This window comes from Lathamus discolor, chromosome 3 (genome assembly GCF_037157495.1).
Source record: "Lathamus discolor isolate bLatDis1 chromosome 3, bLatDis1.hap1, whole genome shotgun sequence".
In the NCBI taxonomy this organism is placed as follows: domain Eukaryota; kingdom Metazoa; phylum Chordata; class Aves; order Psittaciformes; family Psittacidae; genus Lathamus; species Lathamus discolor.
In genome coordinates this window covers 27,048,597-27,075,346 of record NC_088886.1, presented here as the reverse complement: position 1 = coordinate 27,075,346, position 26,750 = coordinate 27,048,597, and the positions used below count along the sequence as shown (strand labels likewise).

Here is a 26,750-nt window from a genome sequence, read left to right as displayed (position 1 = left end):
ATTAGTGTAATTCCTGGCTTAGTCTCATGTCTTTAATACGGGATAAATAAGCAGTATCTCTAAGAAATACGTACTCTGAAATCTGTGTGTGAGAATGCATATAGGGGGCACCTTGAAATATGTAGCAAAGAAAAAAGATGTGTCCCTGTGGCTGTTCAGTACTAGAAATAAAGTCTTCTCATTTCTGCACAATCTCATTTCTAACATTTTTTTTTTCTGTTCTTTCTACCTATTCTGACCATGTGAGCTCCCATTGGGTACCATGCCACCAGATTGTCCTGGCTGGTATAGACAGGGCAGATGAGACAGAGCAAAGAAAACAGAATTAAAGTACTCCCAGGGCTGAAAAACTGCTATAAAAGGCCAATAGAGAGTCCGATCATCTTTATGAAATGCAGCAAGAGCTTCTTTTTTTGACAAGGCATCTGAACAAGGGCTGGGTTTCTTCCTACACCGCAGTCCCTAACGTTGTGCGTCCTTTCTCTGTAGCTAGTGAACCAGTAGCCCTGTAGATGGAGACAGCAAAAAAGCTGAAGCTTCCAGGAGCCCTACTGGCAACTTTGTGGTCTGATTTAGAGGGAGATGGTCAGAAACTAGAGAGACTGGCACTGTTGCAAAACCCTAGATAGACCCTGATGAAGACAAAAGGCTTTTTTGCAATGCTCTGCATAGTAAAGCCTTTTCCATTTTAAGTTCAAGTGCAGTCACAGTGGCAATAGTGACTTGTTCTGACCAGTATCAGTTTATGATGGAACATTAATGTAGTTTTAAAAATACATATTAGGTTTAAATGCAGCTCAAAATGTCAGCATATTACTCTGTGGTCTTGCAACAGCAGTGTTATAATAAAATCATAGCCCTTCAGCCTCTGGAAGACAACACAGAGAATGATACTTTTCTGGTACTATAAATTATATTTTCCCTTTACAGCTCTTTCAAGAAATCTGCCAGTTCAGTGATATCCAGACAAAAACAACCCTAAGCAAACTTGAACTCTGCCTAGAAAGGAATCTTAAAGTTACCTCTGTTTGAAGCTTCCTACCTCTAATTCTAACCAAATATCTTGATGATTGAAGGGTTTTTTTATATGCATGCATAACAGGAAGTGTTAACATTCCTCTCCTCCATCTCCACTGAAGACGTGTCCTGTGACTGTTTCAGTAAGGAGGCATTCCTTCTCTGAAGAGCTCCAAAGGCACCCAAGGCACTAACACATAGCTCAACTACTGCGTGGGGTAGTGCACTCTGTTCCTGTGCTTGAAGTCTTTATGGTGCCTTCACTGCATTCATGGTGCATAACTGAATTCCATCTCTCCCACAGACCCTTCCCTGACAGCAACACTGAAGGGGTAAAAGAGTTGTGTTACTCCTCAGTGGCTTGCTGCAGGCACCGCTGTGATGCCAGGGTCCAGCAGCCACTGTAACCTTTAGAGAAGAGTACTAAAGATGACCAGATGAACAGAACAGTTCCTTCATAAGGGCTGGTGGGACAGACTGGGACTCCTCAGCCTAGGAAAGAGACACTGAATATGGTGATATGAGAGAGGCTAATAAGATTATGACATGTGGCACTCAGCTATTAAGCACTGCATCTGCCCAGCCTTGAGACTCCAAAGAACCCTCTTTCTCTGCTTCCTAACATATCTGCAATTTCTCTCGGACTTAATTTCATATCAACCCCAGTTTTCCTGAAATTGCAGTATTTCTTTGTATAACATCACTTCAGCTAAACACTTTGGGGTGCATGACTGAGGGCGTGACAAGGCTGAAGGATTTGTGCCAACAAAGGTATGTGGTAACTCTGAAAAATAATTTAACTTTGTTCAAAACATAAAAAAATATGTCTTTTTCTGCTGCTGGCATCATTATGGGATATGTATTACCTTTCTTCTGTGAAGGTAACAGACCCAGTGTTGATGAGCCAGGCTTCAGTAGGCCTGTGCTGATCCACATTAGCTGAAGATCTGAGCAAATTCGAAGTTGTGTGGCGTTTAGAGCTAGAGCAGAAACCTCAAAACAGAAGAGTTTTCCATCTGTAATGTGGGTATGGCAAGAAGTTTATCCATTGAAAGGCACATGCGGTATTGCAAAAAGATGCAGCTCAGTTCCTTTATCTTGTGGGTGCTGTAGTTAGCAGAACTCCTAACTCAAATGCCATGCTATGTCTTCTGGATCCAGATGAGTCCTGCAGTGTAGCTGCTTCTGTCCCTAAAGAAAACAAAGGCAGTGTGTCCTTCCTTTCTTCAGGGCCTTTGTCTCCAGCAGCAGCAAGGAAATACTGTCCCTTTGCCAGGCAGAAAAGGCAAGTCACCACATCAGCTTTACAGCCTGGAACCAGTCCTGGAGCTGGCAAAGCTCAGGCTCTGGTAAACCAGGAAGCTAAGTCATGTCTTCTCTGCTCCTGAGCAAGGTTGCAGCCAGCATGCCAGTTTCAGACACTTCTCTGGCTTTCTGCTTGCTTTCTGCCACATGGGCAATGTCTCTAATGCAACACTTACATCCTGTATGTGTTATTGTCTGTCTGTATGTGTACATACCCAGACACGCATTTGCCTTCCAGAATTTAACATGTTTCCACATGCTGTTTGCCCAGTGCACTCCAAGCCTGGGGCAGTGGGGATGTAAAATAGTTCAGCTTAGTCTGCGGCGAGGGAAAGTTAAAGTGAATCAGGTTCTGTTGTAAACTAAGCACAAACAAAAAATACTATAGTCAGCTTAATGTATTGTTAATTTGTCTATGCTCAAAACCTTTGATGGTAAGGCTGTGAGACAGAAGAAGGTCTTTCTGTTCTCTTTACACAGCTTCTGATATGGTAGCTCTTTGACCTATCTTTGGGAGCACAGTGAGTGATAAACTAATCTTGTGTTTTGCTTAAAACTGCAGCTCAGGTACAGTAATTCTCTGAGGCTCAGAAACTAAGGATAATAAAATATCTCATGGTCTAGTTTCCTTGGATTCCATGAGTCCTTGCAAACCTGATTACATGGGGTTTCCTACCATGCTGGTGCATTAGTTCAGGTATTAAGACTTTCACAGAATGCACATAACCATGGAAAAACACAGACCAACAAACAGGTGTAACGGCCTTCAGTCCCCTGCTGGGGTGTGAAACAGAGCTTAGCTTCTTATGAGCACTTAGGTCTTCTTCTGCATCTGTCATGCAAGATTGGCTTTACGCCTCCAACTTTCCACACAGAGAAGTAAAATCTGTGCTATTAAAGCCCTTGTCCTTTAGTGGAGGTAGAGGGACCTATTTGGCCCTGCAAGTAATATTTCTTTGAAGTACAGAGCATTGGTGTGAAGTTTTGGCATAAAAAAGGCCCAGAATTGAATGCTGATCTCACATGGTGGCCATGAACTAGAGCTTGCCAGCTGTATACATGGTAAAGAGGTGGCACAGTCACAGCAATTAATTTCTCACCTCAAGGTTGAATAGCAGGCTTTCTTTACTTGTATGTATGCAGAGCCAATCCCTTTTGCAAAAGCCAGTGTGCTCATGTTACACAGTGTTCAAAATCCTCTCTGTTCCCAGAATATTTCCTTTGCTCGTCTGACCAGTGAGGGGCACAAGGGAAAGTAATTACTGCGGCAAAGGTGGAAAACGGAGGTAACGGTTCCGTCTAATCTCCACCCCGCCATGGAGAAAGCTGCATCTCTTCTAACCGCAGAGGAGGTGTTTAGTGCTCCGGCTCAAGGCAAGTATTTCCTCATCCCTCAGCAGCAGTTAGGCAGGATATGTCAAAGACAGCCAGGTCTTGCAATGTGAGGAAAACAAGAGCTGCGTGGAACTGTCATCAGCCAAAAGAGTCCTAGAGTTAAGACAGCTCTTCTTGCTGCACTCAAACAAATGACAGGCCACATTACACAGCTACAGAGATTAAAGTGCAACAGACCTGAGTGCAGGGCTAGCGGCTGATCATTCCATTTAACTCTTTGAAGATTGTAAATGGCACATGCGCCCTTCTTGTAAGAGTCTAGAAGACACCAACAAGGGATACCTACCAGGGGAAGTGTGACTGGTGCAGATGATCCCTTTTGCAGCTATGATGGATAAGGTTTCTCTACAGCTGTAGCTGCACTGAGCCACTGGCTAACTCAGTGCGAAGAGGGGCAGCTTTTCATAACCCACTTTCTCTTGGGATGAGTTCCTGTTCCTGTGGAATCAGGGACCGGGATGCGTATGACTTCTACCAAGGTCTTTGCGTCTAGCTGACAGAAGGGAGATAAACCAAGCCAGCCTGATCTCATTCAGATCAGCTTTATATCAGTCGGGCTTGCTGTATTAATTCTCGTGATGTTATTACCGGCTGATCTCAGGACCCTGCGTGCTGGATTTGTTATAAACATGCATGACAATTATTTTCCTTCAAGTGCTTGTGTTTGTAAAGCAATGCCAGGTGGAAGAGGAGCTTCTTAGGAGACAGCTGCTGTAGCCTGAAAGTGTGTTAATGAGACAAGTGTTTTGATAGCTCGAATATACTACAGTTGAACTACAATCAAATTCTTACCTAATTTCCAGTGGTGGGGTTCATGTATATTGTTGGAATTACATTTCTTCAACTAATGTAATTGTGCTGGTTTGGCTGCAGTAGGGTTAATTTTCTTCATAGTAGTTAGCATGGGGCTATGTTTTGGATTTGGAAACAGTGTTGATAATTCAAAGATGTTTTACTGCTGAGCAGAGTCAAGGCCTTCTCTGTTCCTCATATTGTCCCACCAGAGAGCAGGCTGGCTGCACAAAAAGCTGGGAGGGGACACAGATGTGACAACTGACCCCAACTGACCCAAGGGATATTCGAGACCATATCACATCATGCTGAGAAAGAAAATTAGGGGTAAGGCGGGCTGGGGCAGCCTGCTGCTCAGGGACTGGGAAGCATCAGTTGGTGGTGAGCAATTGTTTTCATTTGCATCACTTGTCTTTTTTGGGTTTTATTTCTCTCTCTTGTTGTTATTTTCATTGTTATTACAATTTAAGATTATTATTTTATCTCAGTTATTAAGCTGTTCTTGTCTCAATCCATGAGTTTTCTCACTTCTACCCATTTGATTCTCTTCCCCCTCATCCTTATGGCCAGAAATAGGGCTAAGTATAGTATAGCTTTTTCCCTCAGATATATAGGTCTGAGGGTTATAAAATCTTGCTTGCCCTATTGTAGACAATTGCATCATTTCATACTGTTTATGAACTAATCAGAACACAAAGCAGAGCTTTGCTCAGGCTGTGTCCTTTATGTTGAACCGTTTCTGCTGATTAGCAATAGTTAGGTTCTTTATTCTCATTCTGGATCAAGTCCAAGAGGTGGTATTTTACCCATTAACAAATGACAACTTACATCCAGTTTATGACTAAAAACTTGATGTAGAAGTTGCTGAAAGAAGCAATCCAAATGAGCCTCCTAGAAACTTCTCTGCAGATCGATTTACAAATTTGTGTACACTGGTGCCAAACTGCCCTCACATATGATGACTTTTTAGCATGAATGGTATGTACTGCATGTTGGTACCCCATACACAGCTTTCTCAGAGATGTTTTTAATCCCTAAGAAGTTACTAAAAAGATCTCTGTAATTGCAAAGGAATTGTAGAAGGAGCAATTAAAAATATTAGTTAGATATTTGCTATATCAAATGTCAAGTCACATACTTCTGTTTAATGAAATCAGTTTCCAGTAGAGCTCATAACATCATCAATGACCTAAACAGTGCACTCAACAGCTTGCCTGCCATCTCAAGCTATAAATCTGGGCAAGTAATGGTATATCAAACAAGAAAAGGTCAATAAATGCAGAAATGTGTGGAGAATATAATCTTCCCTTGGCACTTGTTATTCCTCTATTTTCACTCTCCTTTCATTTTATAATCTGTCACATTAAACTAGTCATGCTTGGCAGGAGCCTGATCAGGACAAGTTTCTGATAAAGCTGCATCCATTCTTGCCACATTGCATCAGATAGACAAAGGCAATACGTGACTGCAGATTCAGAAACATCGCATCAGATGGACAAAGGCAATACGTGACTGCAGATTCAGAAACATGCAAGGGGAGAACTCTCTTCTGGAAATGCAATTTAAGGAGTCGTCATTAATATATGTAAATATATTACAGTTGAGAAAGAGATGGGAGAAACTACAGAAGCCACTCATCTCTTCACACACAATTAAAAAGGTTTCTGGTGAATTTGGTTTGGTTCTGAACAAAACTGCTACTGTTGAGAAATCTTAGGATTCTGAGCAGTAGACCTGGTAGTCTTTCCATTGCCAGTACACTTTTTTTCCTGTAGTGTGCTTAACACTTTGCTCAGTCCAGAAAGAAATGACTCAGTCAAAAGGACTTCCTCCATCTCCCTTGGGTGATTGTTCCACAGCCCATTAGGTCTCCCCATTAGGAAATGTTTCCAGCATCATTTTCCCTGTACTTACTTTTGAAGCATCATTCTATGATTAGATGTTATTCTAAACAATGTTTTTCCATCATTACTGTTTCCATCTCTTCTGTGCTTGTCTATGGTTATCATACCTCCTCCAGCATTTCACTGGTGTTTAGTACAACTGCAGATGTTTAATGTATTCAATCTTGCATGCCAAGCGTAGGGCTGGCACCAGGATATTTATACACCATTAAACAAGGGCTGTGTCTGCTAAATGTAATTACTTTCTTCTGATGCTTTCATGGTAGAAGTTGTGCTAGAGAACAAGGGTAGCTCTTCTATTCTAAACTACATGGAAAAGGTGCAACTGCTAAAAAGAATGAATTATAAACAAACTATATATAGTAATATATTAATATAGTATCCAGGCTTGATTTACGTCCACAGGGGAAGCAGTTAAATTTAATTGATGCTGGTCTCTCAAACAAAGGTATCGCATGTATGTGTGCACACAAGAAATTCCAACCAAACTGATGAATATTATCAGGTTTACTAGGCTTCTGTATTTTAACTGTAAAAAATAACTCCAAAACCACTAGAGTCTTTTAGACTGTGGGAAACATTGCAAATATTACCACACTCTGTCTGGATGCATTATATACATGTGTTTTTGTATCTCAGCATATTTGGGTTCTGATTTTCTTCAGTATACAAAGCTTACTTCAGGGGTAGTTATATAATTGCTCTATTGTATATTACCCAAAATGCTGTTTTCTACTACTGTCTTAAATTCAATATGTTTTTTGAATTAAACATAAAGATGATATCTCTGTTTCTTATTTAAGTTGTAAACATTTAGGATTTAATTATCTTTGGTTGCTTATAAATTTTTTATGCTTCAAGTCTTTGGGTTGGAATTTTCAATGTCAACTCTCAAACAAAATATGGAATGTGAACGTAAATGTTATGATCTTTTCAGTAAATCTTTTTAGGCTTTCCTGAAAACAGGAAACATGAAAATGGATATAAAAATGCAAGAACAGTCATACCAGGTCAGACCAGACATCTGTCTAGCTCAGGATACTCACTCTGACAGTGGCCAATACAGCGAGCATATTTGACACTTCCTTCAAATATTCTCCCAGCCTTCAACAATCTGTGGCTGAGAGATTTTAGAACCAGACACAATATTTTGTACTGAACAGTTCTTGAGGGATTTTCCTTGGTGACTTTGTTTATGAATCTGTGTAAACTTTTGGCATCTAGTATATAATTTGGTGAGGAGATCCACTGTTAAAATACACACTGGTTGTAAAGAGGTCCTTTCTGTTTTTTGAGCCTACTTCCTGCAATTTTCAATATAAGATCCCAAGCTGTTATATTGGAACCAATCATTTTGAAGGTCAGCCCCTGCCAAATTCCCTCTCGCTTCTCATTTTGGAGTAGATATAATCAGCTCAGAGCCCTTTGCTACGTAAGCAAAGCAGAAGTATTTAAGATTGTTTCTTCTTGTGTGCATCTCTTCACGTTTATTTACACTCAGTGTTGTCTGCCCTTTTTCTGGCAAGACATTCTATCTTGTCACCTTCATCTGAAATTTTTCTTAGACATTCCTTAATATCTCAAAAACCTGATTATCGGTAGCAAACTGTCTTCTAACTGTCTTCTAACTATTGTCTGCCCTTTCTAGATCAATGTATAAAGCTTATTTTTCTCAAGTTAAAAAAAATTATCAGTTTTCTTTGAGCATCTTGAGCCACTTCATAGTATAGAAAAGAGGAAGTGGGAGTCAGGATTGTCAGGAACGTGCATATTGTTATGACCATGAGTATTCAGAAATTTTGTGGGTCGTGTAAAAGAGCGCAGCAGATGCTAAAGAACAATGATCAAGGAAACTGTTTCAGTGAAAGGTAAGTACCTTTTACTTATGTAACCTTAAAGGGCTGACTTCAGCTACCAAGGATCAACAGATTTTGGCCAAAACACTGAACAGCAGACCCAAAGCTGACTGACATTGAGACTGAAACTTGCTTGGAAATTAATAGGGTGTTGCATCAGATGTAAAAATAATGTTTCTGGGCTAAAGAATGAATAGGAACTGTTCCAGGAAAACAATTAAGTAGATGTCTAACTGTACATGCTTGAGTAAATATTTTCAGTGGGGATACATATTCTGAAATTGAAAACCATACTTAAATGCTTCGCTGGATCTCTTGAGTTTTACAGTTGTCGCTAAATACTGAATATATGTGAACTGTTTGAAATGTATGACCAATCTGAAAATAACCTGTTTATCAGAATGCTTCTATCAACCTCGACCAATCATCAGTTGTTTGATTCTTTTTCATACGTCTCCCCCAGGTTGCTGGTGAGCTGGTGAGCTGCTCCAGTTTTTCTCTGGGGTCTGGTTTGGTCCTCACTGAAGTTAGTATGTAGCAAAGTTCATCAAAAAGTATCAGCAGGATTTTATCCTTTTTTTTTTTTTTTTTTTCCTTTCGAAATAAAGTTTCTTAATCTTCTCCTTCCCACTGTCTGGGAGATCCATTCCACACGACCCATGGAATTTTGGCTTCTCATTTATATTTGGAAGAAAAACAAATTTCAAAATATTGGAATTTCTCACAGATCAGAAATTTCTTTTTCCAGATAGTTCTTCATGAAAGGGTCTCAGTGGCTTCTGCAGCACTTAGATTGCCATTATAGAATTGTCAGGCAGATGTGGCAACATCTGGATGGAGGAGGAAGAGGAGGGACTCCATGGCAGCACACCTGCCCCCTTGCCACGAGATAAAGCATCTTCTGCCACAGCAATGGTAACTGAGGCCTCCTAAGACTCCTCTTCTCTGATCCTGTTAAATCTGTTCCAGAACAATAGCTCCCTTGCTGAGTCAGTTTAACATTTCCAGCTGTAAAGGTAGTGGATATCTTTGTCAGAGATAGGGTTCTCAGAAGTTCCTAAGAGGCAGCTGTCAGATCTTGGCAGCTTTCACTGGGACATTTCAATCCTAGCTTACCAGTAAGGGGGAACTCTGAAGTGTGCCAGGAGATTTTATTCCTTCAGATAGTGATGATGATTTTTCCTAGATGTAAAAGAAAAAAATAATAACACAAATAGGAGATTTCACTTGATAGAAAAAGAATGAAAAGAGTCCTAATACATTCCTTTACACTGTCCCTGCAGCTATTGTTTCACCTTTCAGTGTGTTATTTTTGTTATTCACTCTCCAGTCTCTTTCTGTTAAATTTCTTGGGAGAACAGAAGAAAGACAAAATCCACAGAAGTGCAGTAGAACCAGGGATAAGGGGAGACAAGAAGCTCATTTTACATGGGATAAAAATGTAGGATATAAATTATTCAGGAAAAAGTATGTAGGGTGGCAGGGCACAGGCAGAGATGTGAGGGAGTTCTCTCCTCTGCTGCTGTTGCATTATTGCAATACCAAATGTGACCCTACACGTGCATTATTTGAGTGTATGTGCGACAAGGGTCTTCATTTGCCAAAGCTCATGTCTCCTGTAGTCATTTCCATGAATATGAAGAATATGTAACAAGCTTTTACAGTTTCACTGTTTCTGACTTCTTGTTTTCCATAGTAGAAGACAGTCAAGGTTTACACTTGCAGAGATGGGAGCATCACCAGAGCAAATTTTTAAGCACTTTCTTCCATAAACGACAATGAATTGTCTTTTCTTTGTTGAAAAACAATAATTAAAGGAGATCTAGCTGATTTGTTTACAGCACCCTACAACAAAGTCAGTCACAAAATGTTCTTACAGAAGTTGAGTAGTCAGGAAAGAATGAGAATATGCTGAGTAATGGGGGGGGGGGAGGGGGGGGGAGGCATAAAATGATTTTCAGTGTTTCTTAAGGGACAACAGCAGATACCTCAAGGTTCAGTGTTAAAATTTAGCATATTAAAGTTTTAGAAGATTGGACAAATAGGAAGCTTGCAGAGTTTTACGGATTTAACTTTGTTTTATTTGTGTTACTCACAGCTGGGAAAAACTATAACTGATTTCATAGAATCATAGACTGGTTTGGGTTGGAAGGGACCTTAAAGATTATCTAGTTTCACCCCCATTGCCACATGCAGGGACACCTTCCTCTAGAGCAGGTCGCTCAAAGCCCCATGCAATACTGACCCCTGAGGAATGACACTCATAGAATCATAGAATCATAGAGTAGTTAAGGTTTGAAAGGACCTTAAGATCACCTAGTTCCAACCCGCCTGCCATGGGTAGGGACAGCTCACGCTAGACCATGTCACCCAAGGTTCTGTCCAACTTGGCCTTGAGCATTGCCGGGGGTGGAGCATTTACCATTTCTTCGGGCAACCTGTTCTAGCGCCTCACCAACCCCACAGTAAAGAACTTCCTCCTTATATCCAGTCTAAACTTCCCCTGTTTAAGTTTTAACCCGTTACCCCTTGTCCTGTCACTACAGTCCCTGATGAAAAGTCCCTCTCTGGTATCCTTGTAGGCCCCCTTCAGATACTGGAAAGCTGCTATGAGGTCACCACTCAAACTCACAACCTCTGAGTGTTACCAACCAGCCAAACAATTTCTTATCCACCAAGTGGTCCATCTGTCAAATCCATGCCTCTCCAATTTAGATACAAGGATGCCATGCAGAACAATGTCAAATGTCTTTCGCAAGTCCGGGTTGACACTGTCAGTCACTCTTCCCTTACCCACCAATGCCGTGAAACTGTTATAGACGGTCCAACTCAATGGGGTTTCAATTCAGGGGCAAAGCTTTGAAGTACCACAGTAATGCAAAAAAGTAGGCAGTAGAAATAATTGGAGAAGATTTGGTTGTGAAATAAAAGAAATCGCTTATCTCTGTGGGGGTAGTTACAATGTATCAACATGGATCTTTGATGGGCAATGCTGTTCTAAACTCTGTTCTTTCAAGTCACTCAGTAACATGAGTCTCAGAAGATTAGGCTTTCTTCATAGAGCCCTCTTGGAGACCAAGAAACCCCCCTGCATATAGTCACACTATATAATGCTCCTAACAGGCAGGTCCATATTGGCACCACGCACATTCCTTGTGCAGCCACCCCATGTGTATGAGCTGTGGTGTCATTGCTGACAGGTGTAGGATCAGGAAAGGCAGCAGTCTAATTTGAAACACCATCATCACAGGTTCAGAGCATACTCACATAACTGTCCAAAGCTAATTGACCTTCTCCCAGTGAAGGTTGTGGACAGTGTTAACTTCAGAAACATGTTTTTGTTTGTTTGGGTTTTACCTTTGCGCTACAGCACACTCTGAACATCCCTTGGTTATGACCCTTAGGGTATTTTGCTTTCTTCTATGCCTCAGGGCTTGTGACTTCTGCTTGCAAACTCCAGGACCTGGGTGACACTTTCATTACACCTTGGGCTTTAGCTGCCCCCCTGAAATCACAAAGCTTTATGTGACTGAAGGCATACCATTCTCATTTCTGCCCTGGGTTGCTCAGCATTGCGATCTGTTTTGGGCATAAAGAAGTGCAGGCAGCAGGAGTGCGACCTTCTATTTACTCAGAGATGTGAAGATAAAAGCAGGTTCCTTGGGTTTTCTGCCTCACACATAGAGAACATGAATATTTTGACTTTCTTGTGCATCTTTTTTAAAGACTTAGCAGCAGCTAACCACAGCTCTGGTAGGAGAAAGGGAATCAGTCCTCCACAGTAGAAGCTTCCATGAACATTGAATCAAATTTTGAAAGTGGTCAGGGAAGAGAAATGAAGGCAAAAACCAAAGAGACGAGTCAGACTCCCAGAGAAAGGAGCTGAGGGATGATGGAATGAAGGCATGTGCCTTTCAGAGTCTTGAAATAAGGAACAAAAGAGATTCTTTGGAAATGCCTTTAGGATCACTGCCTGACTGTATAAACACTGTTCATGGCACCTACCAACCATGCTGCATTTGTAATGCATCTGCCTCAAAACTGACCCTGAGTACATGATGTTTGAAAGGGAGACGAAGGAGCTTTCATAGATAGGGGTGGTATACCTGGTCATTTCCTTCAATTCTGGTGCAGATTATCAGTGGAAAATACCACTGCTCTAAGGCAGAAGCTGCTTTATATGGCTCAGTTCAGGCTTCGCTCTGCTTTTGTCCTGGACCAACTCCTTGTATTTTTAACTTTTTTTTTATTATTTTTTTTATTGACGCCAGTGCAAAAAGAATAAAATCAAGTGATAAAAATCTCTTCCAGTAAGTGATCCTGGATCTCTCTTTGCCATTAAAGTCTCTCATCACAGCAGGGTCTTAAGAAAACTCAAGGAATGCATGCCTGTCAATTCATGAACAGGCACAAGTCTAAGCGCCTTCCTGAACCACTGCCTTAAAATAACTCCACCAATGGCCACTTGTGCAGTGACATTTTGGAAACGTGTACCACCTTATTAGAAAACTCAACTGTGAATACCAGGCAATCTATTGTGGTTCCTGGGATGTCAGCCCAGAATCCCAGCAGCCTTCCCATCTGCATAGCTCAGAAAGGCAATTTTTATATGAAAATCCTCGTGTAAAATAACAGACATTGCGAGATGAGAAGCCTCATAAATTGAAAAATGTCAGTTGGTTTTGTGGAGGTTGCTTACTTATTTTCACCTCATAAACATTTCAGAAGGGATTCTAGCACTTTGTTAAACTGCTGCAGTATTGGAGCCTTCCATGTTTATTTATACACAGCTAGTAAACTCCCTAAAGTAGCCAAAGGGCCTGGTTTCAGCAGCCCCGTGGCTGGTGACTTGGGCTTTTAATTTCTTTTGTCATGCTGGATTAATGTTCTGATAGACAAATCTGAGCAAGGTGTGCACATTGCATCCAGATGTTTGTTCTCCGGAGAAATGTGAGGGCCCACCAGCTAACCTCTTTAGTCCAGGTGCACTTGTCCAAAGCGGGCTGATGGTTAAACACCTAACTCAGGGTATCCTTTCTTTTGCAGCTGCAGCCAAATCTCTGGTTTCTGTTTGGACCTATTTGCTTGACTTCAGACTCTATCTCATCAGCAGCTTACCTGTCATGCTCAGTGCAGGCGGGCCCAGCACTCTGTTGAAGACTTGTCGAGGACTTGTAAGGCAGGATTCCAGCTTGACATAGGTCGGCTAAGCTCCAGCCAAGGTTATTGGCCAAATTCTTAACTGCTGGAAAGTCTAGTTGATGTAAAGTCATTGTGAACATCTGTGCAGTTCTGCATGGTGATTTATCTCCACTTTCAGAGTATTTGTGCTGACTTGCCCCACTTGTGTTTCCTCTGATTTCAGCTGGTCTCAGGGTCCTCTCGTTCTCCTGGATGACATCTCCATTTCAGTACACCAAAGTGAATGCTACTGAGAAAAAAGAAAATATAACACCAAAATAATACTGTGAGATGAAAAGAACCTTTTACTTATTTTGCTGGTTTATCATTCAGCCTTTCCCAGTGCAGAGGGTGGGGGTCAGCCCCAGCCCTAAACATCCCCTCTGACCCTGCTGGTGGGGTTCATTCTGCAGCTCACTAGCTGTGGCACTTGGGGTACCATTGCTGAACATCTCCCCACATGTGTTTTCTAGGTAATATCAGTGGTTAAGCTTTCACCCAGCGAAAGTCAGCATAAGCCAATGAAGTCAGCAATTTTGGGCTGGTGACAGGGAGATAAGTGTCATGGGCTAAAGCTGCAGTGCAAAAGGTTTTTGTACGGGTGTCAAAGGATGTGTTGATGACAGACACCAGGCTAGCTTAACCATCTGGACAGCATCTTCCACATCTGTGAGTGTTTTTTATTCCATTATTTTTGTTGAGCCATATATACCTCCCTCATCTGGAACATCTCCATTGATTTCAGTGAATTTCTCAGGGTTTTCATCGGCATTAAAGAGTATCTAGTTCATTGCTCAGAGTACTGACACTACCTCAACTCTGCAATGACTGTGGCAAACAGACCAAATGCAAAGCTGGAGTAGGCAAGAATATCCTCCCTTGGAAATTTTGGTGATGGATTTTGCGATCTTGTTTACCTGCGCAGATCAGACCTAATCAGTGTGTAAGCTGGCCAGAAAAAGTATCTAAACAAAACGGGTGTAAAAAGGGTATGCAAAAAGAATATGACTTTTGTTTCACTGAGGCAAAGGGTAAGTATTGAGTAGCACAAAAGGAGAAATATAATGCAGAGTGCATGTATGAGAACATAGCTGTATAAAGAACAAGAGAAAATAAACCCTGAACACATTTATGTTATCTGTCGATTTAGCTGTCAGTATTTTGGTGAATCTGTTGTTGCTACTACAGCCATCTGGAGCATGCAAAAATGGTGAAGTTTGTGATTTTTTAAAAAGCATTGAGGATGATTTCCTTAATCCCCAGCTCTTTGGAGGGCAGTACTTAAAGCAGTGCATTGATTGTGGGAGGGAGGGAGGAAGTGACCTACACTTTGGAACTTCCTTGGGTATAATGCTTGCTCTGTTCACATGCTCTTCAGAAAGCTGCTGTGCCTACCCGGGTGCCCACGCTCAGTGTGCTACAGGGGCTTTTCCAGTAATGCACATCTCTCCTGCCACACTCACACCCAGATTTAATGTCCATCATTCTGCTGTGCTGACGACTGACTGCATTGCAGGCAAGGAGCATTCACTTTCTCCCCCTTCTTCTGCTGCCCAGGCAGAAGGGGAAGGGAATGTGTTAAAGGCTCTTTAATGAGAAGGGTGATTTTTCCTGGCAGCTCTTTCAACTTTGCTTCCAGAACGTGTACAGTTATCATTGATGCTCCTTTAAATTCTTTCCTTTTCTTAGAAGAGGTCAGTGCATAGAAAGAATATGGATTATTAGTCTGCTGGCAGTGGCCTGCATTTTCCACTGTGTGTGCTTGGAATACAGTTTGGTCTTGTGCCTCTCCTGATTTGTTTTCCTTTTCCCTTCCCCTCTTCCTGACACCTTCTCCCCTCCTACCCCCTACCCCCACCCCATCCCCAATAAGCTGTTGGATACCTCTTTCAAAATTTTTAAGTGAGCCATTAAATCACTTTTGCAATTTCTCTGAAAACCCCAAAATGGCACATTTGATCTTCCAAAGTGTGAAGAACCCAGTGAAATGACCAAGACAAATTAATGCTTGGGTCCTCGGAACATTCAGAAGACAACAAATTTGGGTCCTCACTAAGAAAACAAAAGCTTTGAATATGTTGTATCTAATCCTATACCCCGAGGTGCCGTAGCCGTCAGTCTAAGCTATTCTGTTTGCAGATCGGGAAGTGCTCAGCATCTAGTGCATTGTCACACCTGGTATCGGTATAGGACAGGTAGGACCTCCCTGCTTCCTCTGTTGCCGCCATCTCTAGTGTGCTACAAAATCAAGCCTTCATTGTAGGAGGCACTGAGCAGCCAAAACGTAAAAAGAGGAGCAAAGAGACTATAATAGCAGCTGAGAGGACCTTTCTTTAGTTGTTCTTCAGCGTTTCTCTCCCCTTCAAACCAGAATGTGGTTGAACAGAACTGGACAGGGATGGACAACTCTGAATCTATCTGCATTGTAGAGCTTTACACAAAGATGTTCTTCAACCCCTCTGAGGTTGAACACCTGTGGTTTTGAGTATCAGTGCTCCTGACTTAGGTATCTAAGCCAAGTATTGCAGTTTGAAATTCTGCACAGTGGATTTAAATCTAGCACGGAGCTACAGTGAACAGCAGTGATCACCATTTCATAGCCAGCTGGCAGGTTCCTGGGAAATGAGAACTCCTAGCTTTGTCTTTTTCGGCCATTGTTAATATCATGAAAAAGGCCACCTTGATCTATGTGACCTCTCTGCTACTTGGAATCAATGTTTTTAGGAAGGTAATTTTATTTTAAGAAGAAAAATACATTTTACTACCAAAGATAATTTTAACTGGATAGTTTCTGTCATCCAGTTCTTTAGCACATTCAGCTGGCAGCAAAAAGACTGGAGGGTCAAGCCCACCCACAAACAGATTGTCCCCTTTCTTCTGCCCATGGCAGGGGGGTTGGAACCAGATGATTTTTAAGGTCCTTCCCAACTAAAACCGTTCCATGATACTGGGCTGTAGGTTTTTGCCATGCAAGGCTCTCTGTTGTAAAGTGTGATATATTTCTGCTGTAGTACCTAGCACAGAGGAGAAAAGGGATTGCTCCCTGCACCCACACAGTGATAGGGCTTGGGACTGGGGAGACAGTGGACATACTTCCATATGAGATGTCAAGGAATGCCTGTGTTCAGATGATCAAAACTTATGGCTCCTAGGAACCAGTCTTGATGCAGAACAAGGAACAGAAATAATACTGCTTCTACTGCTGTTTTGCACTAAAAGAAATATTAATGTAAAAATAGAGTAATTTAGAAATAGCTATCTTCCCCCAGCTAGCTGTCATGGCAGCAAAAAAAACCATAACAGTACCAGTCCCTGAGCCAAGGTTATTTCTAAACCACTTCTAATTCATGGAAACTAATTTGCAATATTTGGGGTGGTTTGGGAATAAAAGAAGTCATTTTACAAATCACTGTCTGCTGCAGGAAAAGCAATTGTCATGGACCCAGAGCATAAAAGCAATATGGGGTTTTTTAGTGTATCAAGTCATGTGACAAATTAAGGGGATACCAAATAGCATAATTTCAACACAGTTTAACAGCTCATTCTCTTCTTGCATGGTGATTATCCTCTCAGTTTACACAGATCTTTGCACTCCTGTGGTGCTTTAATAACATCACTTTAAAATCCTGATATTTGGGTAATGTGAGGAGCAGCAAACACTCACAGCACCTACAGTCATCTGTCACTGTCAGATCCAGGCTGGGGTTTCTCTGCTTTCTAACTTTGTGGCTGTACATTTAGCCAGACTCCCTTTTGTAACACTGGGTATTTCCCATGTACCCCAGAAGGCAACCTGGAGAGACACAGGTTGGTGTTCTCAGCTGCCTGAAGCCTTGAGAGCCTGTGCAGCTACCAGGCAAAGAGAGAGGTTTGCAGTCAAGTGTCAGATGCTGCTCATTAACCTCGCCTGCTCCCTGAGGACAGTGCTGGTTACCTTGTGTTATTTGTGTGGCACTAGAGGGACCTGCCTGAGATGAAGAGGAGGTGAAAAAAAATCACTTAGTTATAAAAGACATCCTTCGGTCTAAGAAACCACATGGAAATGGGGTGGAAGAAGGGTAGGACTGAGATGCTTCAGGTACTGACTGTGTGTGATAAATGCCTTGAAGAAGCAGTGTCTGATTTTTCTCACCTTTCATTCTATGCAGCCAGTCTTTGGTTTTGTAAGTACTGGTGAAGTCACAGAGAGCTCCACTGACATCAGTGCAATGATAGCACATTCTCCTGCTGGGGCTGTTGACCTACTTGAGTAGTTATTCCATTTATAACCTGGCTGAATCAAAGCCAGTCCTGTGCCTAGGATGAGAAGACCAGGACTGGCTGGTAGCTGGTAGTGTTTTCTGGCTGTTGGTTATCTATTTGATCTAGTGAGAACCAAATTCATCCCAATGAAATGGGCACTCGCTGATCCTAACAATTATGGCTTTGCTGCAGCAAAGCTGGGCTGTGGGGATTGTAGATGCTTCAGACCCATGAAGCATCTTGTGATGAGACATCCCAGCTTCTGTGACATGATGCAGTTCAGTAGCCCAGTTCCACATCCTCTCCGATCTGCCCACTGGGGTTGTGTGCTTGGTGGCAGTGTGCTTGATTTGGAGCTGGAAGACATGCCTGGAGTGCTTTGTCAGTATTATGTGCTCTGTTTCACTCCACCAATTGTTCGGTTTTAAATATATTTTGGATGCCTAATAATCCCAATGAGGAATTTCTAAAAGAATATCAGAAAAGCTATCCACAGTATTTAAATCACTATGTTAATGTGACTGAGCTCATGTGGCTAAGAGATTGCAAATCATTTTCAGATGCCGTCAGCATCTTTTTTTGGGCCTGTCTATGTCCTCCCATGACCATTGCTTGGAGAGCCATGTACACACTCGAAGGATTTGCTTTGAAGGGAGGGCTCAAATATCAAAGTGAAAAAGAAGCATTCAAACCTAAAAGCTGACCAGAAAGCCCAGCACATCATTTTCAGCAGAATATTATCGCTACTCTGCTGACAAACTTCTTTTGAGGGCAGCAGCACAGTCCAGCACCATTTCAGATTTGTCTTGAAGCCACACATAACCAAAATACATGGTTACATAAGAAACTATATTATGTGCTTGCTTCTGGGTTCCAAGTCTAATTGTAAAGTAAGCACAAATCCAGTACTTCTGCCCTTACAGAGGTAGAGGGCCAGCCTCTTTCCAGAGGCAATCCAGTTGATTCGTACCTGGGATAAATTCATCAACCCAGTGGAAGGAAGGTGGTTTTGCCCCTTCTCCTAATGTTCTTGTAGAATATGTGGAATCCCTCTGTGAAGGTGAAGACAAAGAGGCAGGCAGGGAGAGGCACTGAACAGGTCCAGAGAGCAGCCACGTCTCAGGGAGGGCAGTATCTGGGTTTTGGACATAGCCCAGGTTGGCATGAGTAACCAAAGCCCAGAGGATTACTTTGCTCACACAAATTAACAGTGATTTATGCAGCTCCATTAGTATGCCAACAGCAATGCCTATAGTTATAGTGACTTAATGCTTTGCATGGTACAAACCTGCTTTCTGCTGCATATGACTAGGGAAAGAGTTATGTTGCAAAGCTGTGACAAACCTGTGCTTTTAGAGCTAGACTTAGAAATTTGGCAGGGGATAATTGTACTTCTTTGCCCCAAAGGTGTTGTGAAAATATATGAATCATTGTTTATTTCCAAAGTGCTTGGACACTGTAACTTCAAATGGGGGTAGGAAAACCCATGAAGAAATCCAGTTTGCTTCAAGGCGGAGATCCCCACAAAAGACAAATTGGCTTACAGAGAGGAAGGACCTGGCTGTGTGTGGCATGGTGCAGAGAAGGACAAGGAAACACACAGGAAGAATAAGCAGGCAGTGTTAGGACCTTGAGTTTTCTGAGGTTGGCAGTCTCTCAGCTTTAATCCAGCACAAATTGTTCAGTTCCATGCAGAAGGGAGTGGATAATGTTCACTGCCCTGCACTCCCTATAGGAACAAAACTGGAGGTTCTCCCTGGCTTCTAGGCTAGGCTAGGATAAAGCTGCCACAGAGAGGAAAACTGGAATATGAAAGGGCGTTTTCCATGTCATAATGTTCTGAACAGGACTTTATAGACCCTAAGTATAGCATACTATACAGTGCTCAGTATTCTGCCTTGGTTTCTAGACTTACAGTGTAGTAAAACGATGTGTGTGCGTGTAAGCTCCTAAAGAAAAGGCAACGCAGCAAAGGAGGTAAATAAATCTAAGGTACCTGGGCATCAGGACAGTGACTGCTATAAAAGCCCACATGGAAAAGAGTGTTGTCAATATGAGCTGCCACACATTGACAGAGGATGATAAGGTAATTACCTATGAATTACCTGCTCTTTTTTTTTGTTTGTTTAAATGTGGTCAACAGGAATGTATGTTCAGGTACAGAGATGCAGATGGTCTGTACATTCGTGTGGGTACCTGGAGAATCCCTCCATATGTAGGCAAGGCAGTGCATGCAGCCAGGCTGCCAGAAGAAAATGTGAAAAATTGCTGAATTCTACCTAGACAGAATTTTCAGCTGGAAAAAAGAGGATGTGTCTGGAGAAACCTGGCTCCTGCCTCCAGGAACCTGTGCTGAGTCTTTCTTTGCACAGAAGAGTTTCTCTTTAAATAAGTACTCACCTATTCAAACAAGGTATTTGCACACATGAAACAGTATATTCATCACTTAATTATATTGTGGGTTACTTACTATTCATCACTCTTTATATTCTTCCTTTAAAAATTTCTTAGCTATAATAGCCAAGGGAAAGAAATGAGAGTGCATGGTTGTTTATACAAAAAGGCCTCCTGCTTTTGTCATAACACATTCAGCTTGCATGGGCACAATCAACTAATGCAGTTGTGCACTGGTTTAATTTATGCACATTGCTGCAGAAAAAATAAGCTGTACAAGGAGGTTATTCTGGGATTTCATTGTAGCTGTGTCATACAGTTTTCTTTCTGTGTTTCACTCCTCTCTGCAGTACTATGACTGTGAAGTATATGAATACAAAATGCAGCAAATTGGGTGACCTCGCAAGTGAGAGAGGGAAGGAATAATCGAGGAGCTGACAGTTCAGTGCTCAGTAATTTCTTCCTGTAACTGTATATGGATCTACTCTAATCAGCAAATACCTTCCTCTTGCTGCATACAGGAGTGCTTGGTCTGTCAGATAACTGATTTACGGCAAACCCAGATCAGCTCTACCCGCAATGTGGCCACCTCTAGAGGGCGATGACTGACTGATTAATGTTTGCGCTGCAGTAGAAAATGATTGCCGGATTATCCTGGATTAATCCAGTTGTGATGCTGCAGCTGTTTAACAAATTACAGATTCACCGCAGAAAGGTGCAGAGTCTGACAAGGAAAAGGCTCTGTCTAGTTGAATTGACAGAAGAAATGTGACCCAGTAATGTAGTAGAATTCAGCCAAGGCAAACTGTCATGAGATCTTTAGTTCTTAGAAATAACAAAGACCTTAATTTCTAGTATAGCATTTGTTTGTGCAGTCACTTGCAGGAACTAATCCATAAGTATGTTTAAACCAGACCAAAACAGGAGAGGAAATCAAATCAGTCATCATCAATTGTTCTGAGCTTCCCGGTTTAGACTGGCAGCTTGCTCTGGTGTCTTCCAGCACAGAATTGTCCTGCTGTATAAGCCACCATTCCAGGGATGGATTTACCAGGAATGGGAAGGTGTGGGGGGTGGGGGTGTGGTACCTTCCTTATTAACATAATTTGGTGCAGAAATTGCTTACAGTGAGAAACAGCTGCCCAGCCTCACCTCTCGTACAACTTCATATTCCTCTACCTGCATTTCAGGTGAGAAACTGGTGGCAACAACTCCTGCAGCATCCTGGGATGTTGTGAGTGGTCCATGGGTGTCTGTCCCCAGCTTCTACACCACTGGTTTCTGTCTGAAGAATGTAACTCACGTTCCCCTTTTCCCCTAGACTGTTACCATTTTGCTGCTTAGCTGCCTCTTTAATTCTTCCATATCCTATTTCCTGGTGCCAGTGAATCAAACTCCACATCCCAGCTCTGTACAGAAAATGGTGATCAGTTGTGTGGGAAAAAAAAGTGTAAGGCCAGGACAGAATTTCAACACAGACAAGTATTTTCTTCTTGTGTGCATGTGTCGGAATTCAAGCTGCCACTGTGCGCTCAGTACTGTGCTACATTGTCACACTTGGAATTAGCTGTGGAGTATGTGCTCTGCAGCCAAGATGCACACCATGCTGCTCTGTGCTTTGTGAACCATGCCACAAAGGGTTATGGGTGAAGAAGAGTTTATTTCAGTGACAGGTGACATTGGGACACATGTCTTTGACTGGGGAGGCAGTGTGAAAACATTAGCAGCAATCCCTCTCTTCCCTCTTAGCATGGAAAGATGGGGCTGGTTCTTAGATTATCTGTGCATTTAGCATTGACTCCACATAGCATAGCTAGAGGGGATGGAAACACAGTCTACTTATTTTCATTTCTGTTTTACCAGCTTGAATTAGGACTGGGCTGATATTATCTCAGAATTATTACTATTTCCTTAGTACTTTGAGACCTCTTTGTGTGGTTTTATTACCCTTAGCTTGTGGACCACTGTGTCCACAGCACAAAAAGCCCTGTCACTCTTCTTGGTCATCTTCACTCCTCGTGGAGATCTTGGACTATAAGCCATAAGCCAGTGCCATGGGCAGAAAAGGTAAATTGTCTTTCATATTTCCCAACACAACCTTTTGCATCATAGTATGACTGTTACAGAAAAAAGCCCTGCATTTCAATAAGCTGGCCTTCTGGGGGATTTTTTATTTGTTTTGCGAGTGCTTTTTATGGATTCTTCTATGTCATGACCCAGCACCTGTCACATGCACTTAATTCTAGCAAAGGACTTTTAAAAAATACGTATATAGAAACTGCTAGGAGAAAACCTAACATTCCTGAAGAATGCTACTGTCTTCAGTTTTATATGCTACCTTCTCTTGGTGGGTTTTGCTTCTCGCAACCTATCTAGCTGCAGGGAGTTATCATAAATAGAAGTGACACAGCAAAAGCTACTATGATAGTTTGCAGATTTAAAAAAAAAGCTGTCTTAACACAGTTTTTCTTTCCAAGGTAGAATGCACCTTCAGTTGGAAAACATGCGTGCACATTGTTAACGCAGCACCTCCTTTGTGTAGTTCTGTTTTACAGTGAGTCATCTGCTGTCTGGCTTTGTATATCTACACAAAAAAAATAGGTGGGAATCAGCTTGGTTTCTGAAATTCCCTCTGATGTATTGACTGAAAAATCTGTGGTGGTCATGTTTTAGTGGCAGAAGAAAAAGATTAAAAGTACAATAAAGAAAACTAGCAAGCACGTGTGTTCACCAGATTTTAAAGATGGCATCTGACAAACCCAGATACAGTTTCCACAGGGAAGAATGATGAAGAGCAAGATCGCTCAACACCTACAGAAGTGAACTTTGATAACTTCTGCTCTCTGAATAAGAACTTGTCTACTAAAGGAATTAAGGAAAACATTGAGCCAGCTCAATTGATTTGCAAACTGGTGTTGAAAGAGTTACAGAAATTGCTTAGTGAGAGTATGAGGGCAGCAGGGAGGCAAGTTTGTCTTTCTTTTGAATTGTAACACAAAAAGCTTCATGTGTTGTGTCCTTACCTCCTCCAATTTCCTTCTTTTTGTCCTCATAGTTGAGAAAATCACATTGTTTTTTATTCATTTATGGTTAAGGCAATAAAGATTCCTTCCAAACTCTTGGTTGCCCTAACTTAATTATAGTAGAATTAAACCACAGCAGTGCTGAGGATGTCTGTTTCTTGGGCACTCTGCCAGCTAAGTCACCACCATAAACCTTTTTCATTATCTGGGAAGTCTTCCTTAACAGCCTTCTCCAGAAAATGTCAAAAAGTTATCTGTAATTTGCTGCTAAATCTAGTCGATTAAGAGCAGGAAATTGAAAGTTAACACTCCAGCACACTATTCTCTTTTCTTGTTTTGTTTTGGTTTTTTGGTTTTGGGTTTTATTTCTCCCAGAGAAAAACACTGTGTGCTGGTAACATATATCCTATTCGAAGGTCAGTAGCAGCCCATGGACATAACCAATTGCTCAGACCTGAGTCTTTCACACCTCCCAGTCAGAGATGATAGCTGTGTGCATCAGCAACCATTTCTGAAATCTTTTAGATTGTATGCTTTTGTAGGGAGAGGACAGTGATAGATTGGTTTTGAAATAGAAGAAGTGCATGTTACTTTTCTAAAAGAAAAAGCCTCAGAGTGGGCTCATTGATCAGTGGAGATCCTAAAAGCAAATTTTAATACCATGTCTTAGACATGCCATTGGAGTTGAAGGAGATGACGATATGGTTGCATTTCTCCTCCAGATTTTTCTGCAGCCCACTGTTCCACTCACTCCGGTGAGGTGCTAAACTTTGGCCAGGTGAATCTCAGCCATTATCTATGCTTCACCCTGTGCTGTGAAATACTGAAATGACCACATTACCAGCACTCAGTCGTCTGTCATCAGCTTACTGTCAGTGGCACAGCCCATGCCTCCTACTAGCCCCATCACCATCAATCGTAGTAACAGAATGGAGACCTACAGAGATCCTGCTTAAAGAGCTTGAGATAGGGTTTGTAAAAACTCCTAAGAGGAGTGCATGCCTGTGTGTGCTGCCTTGTGTCTTTCCAACAGAAAAAAGACAAACCAAGTGCCTAGAACTGCAGTAGCTAGTAGGCAGCACCTCATAGGATGTAGCAAAAGTACCCCATCAATCTAATAATATCTTGTGTTTAGGTCATGGTTATAATTTTTTCCCACAAAGTCCTGCTCACATATTTTATAGACATCAGTCAAGTACTGCAATGTCCTTGGAATTCCAGCAACAAGCCACCATCTAAATACAGGTAGCACTGTAAAAGAGAGCATTAGTCCAGTTCTCTTCCTGTGGCAGCATTTTTAGATGAGTTTCAGCAATATGGCATTTTTTGGCTCTACCCTTTTGATTCTGCTCCTGCTGTAGCATCCACAGAGCCCACTTGGATCTCTGTAGCTGTCATCACTGTTCTGCTGTGCCCTAAAATGGCAAAATGGTCCCAAACTGCCTGCTCCAGCATGCCATCAGTGTGGGTGCTCATGTGGCTAGTGCTTATTGGTGCAGCACCACGCTGGGCCCTGCTTTGCTCCTGTATCTGCCTGTACTGAGAGATGCTGTAGAAATTCTTGCTTTGCCTCTCCTTGTTCTCTAGGGCTGTACATTTGTGTTGTGCTCATGTGTTGTGCAAAATCAGCCTCTCATTCCTCATTGACTCTTTTTTTCCCCTTGATACCTCAGTCAGGCAGTGTGACAAAAGCATACTTTGCAATGATCTAACCTGATTCGGTGTTTTAGGCCAGCTCTGCAAAGTTCTGCAGCCATCCTTATCTGAGAAATGAGCTGCGGGACAATATGACTAAACTCTTGCTTTTCTCTGATCATTCTGATCAAGACAGATGATGAAATCAAAGCTTTTGCTCCCTGGCTGGCGAATTTTCCCCGTGTATCTCAAAATTGCATTTGAAATTTCCTTTTGCTCTCCATTGCTTGTAGGAAGAGATTTTAGCAAGTCGTAGTAAAAACTATTTTGAAAGTATTGTGCCTATCTATTCAGAGAACAAAGTCACTATGAATTAACTGCTAAGATGCCTGCACAGTCTGGAATTTTAGACCCTAAAACTGGTCTGCAATTGCTGTGTGAACCAATTAAAAACTGAAATTAAAAAAAAAAAAAAGAAGCAATAGTCTTATTCTACTGAGGCAGACAAGGAAAGAAGTAGGTCCTCTGATACTGCTTAGGGAAGACAGGCAATTTCATAGCTCACACTTTGCAATCATTTCTGTAACTGAAATGAAGTGTCTTAAAGACTTAAATTCTTGTGACTTGCTTCACAAAACACACTCATTTTCTTATGCTTATATTGCTATAGTGTCGTTTGCTTAAAATGCACTAGTTAATTTCTTCCTGAAGTTAATGCAGTCCTTCTAAAGTTATTCCTGTTGTAACTGAGAAATAAAAACACCACCAAAAAAGTATCAGGACATCAGGTTTCTGTACTGCAGACATGAGAGGTCAGAGGACTGGAGATGCTGCTGAAAATCTTTTCCCTCCCATGGCCGTCTGAATCTTGAAAGAAAAAGGAAAAAAACCACAAACCCACCACCAAAAAAAAAACCTAGACCGTTAATTATAACCTAATCATCTTGATCAGAGCAATAAATATAACAAATGTGAGGCAAGTATGTGTGTGAGAGTGCAGGACAGAGAAAGGTTTAGGGCAAGGATCAGTGGAAAATCTTTAGAAATGATGTAAGAGAAAGCAAAGGCAGGGATTGGAGTTTGTAGCCTACAGCAGAGACTATAAAAACTCTGAGAGAAAGCTGAACTTTAGGGACAAGTTAGGGGGAAGAACATAGCAGGACCACTAAGGTTGAAATTTCTTGTATCCAATGCAAGGTAAGAGGAGTGAGGACAGAGATATTCTGGGGATGTTTTGTGTCTTCTGCTCTGTTTACAGAAGCTTTCTTCCCTTCTGTGCTTGTTTCCTTTTATTTTTTCTTTTTTCAAGTTTTGGTATTAACAGGCATGCACAAGGTATACACTTGCTCATGTCTGATGGGAAAAGCACAGCTTCTTTTCCGCTTTGGGATTAAGATAATAAGATGCTTATCACCTAGTATTTTTGGTACTAAAACTGGACTAATAATATTCAGTGGAAACTTACTTCCTTCAGTTAATCAGCCAATATTTAAACTAAATGTGTCAGTGTATTTTACAACAGTGACTAGTTACTTTCACGCTTTTGCAGTGCTTTGCAGTAAACTGCAGTCTGTTTATATTGTTATGGACTTTCCTCTGTGTATGCTATTGTCAAATGCATATTACTTTTAATATAAACTGAAGAGCTATGACATAATAGTTCCTTTGCATTGCTAAATAACATATGTGGTAGACAAGTTTGCTGCATATAATGTATGGTAAACCACAAGATAAATGATTTATGGAATGTCTTTAATTTATGAATCTGCAAAAGGATTTTATTATATACCGCATTAGATAGATGTTGATCCAGATTCTTCCACAGTCCTGCAATAATAGAATAACTCTGCAAAAACATTCCTACACAGAGCAATTATCCAATGATCTGACTACTTCGGCTTTGTAAATGAAGGCAGACTGATTCAGTGATAGTCATTGTAATTTCTTCATTCTGAGTTCAAAACTATTTCACTGTTTCTTTTTGCCTCCCAGACTGGAGTTGCACA

At 41.5% G+C, this 26,750-nt stretch overlaps 1 protein-coding gene across 7 annotated transcripts in view; it reads left to right on the top strand.

Annotated features, from left to right (window-relative positions):
* Positions 1-26,750, top strand: part of OSTN (osteocrin) — a 102,610-nt gene that overhangs the window by 61,022 nt on the left and 14,838 nt on the right. The window contains exon 1 of one of the 7 annotated variants that reach the window (XM_065674250.1): positions 25,865-25,941. The exons of the other annotated variants lie outside the window; for them this stretch is intronic. The gene's annotated coding sequence lies outside the window, so the exon portion shown is untranslated. Of the gene's footprint in view, positions 1-25,864; positions 25,942-26,750 lie in introns of those variants that run through there. 7 annotated transcript variants of the gene reach the window in all.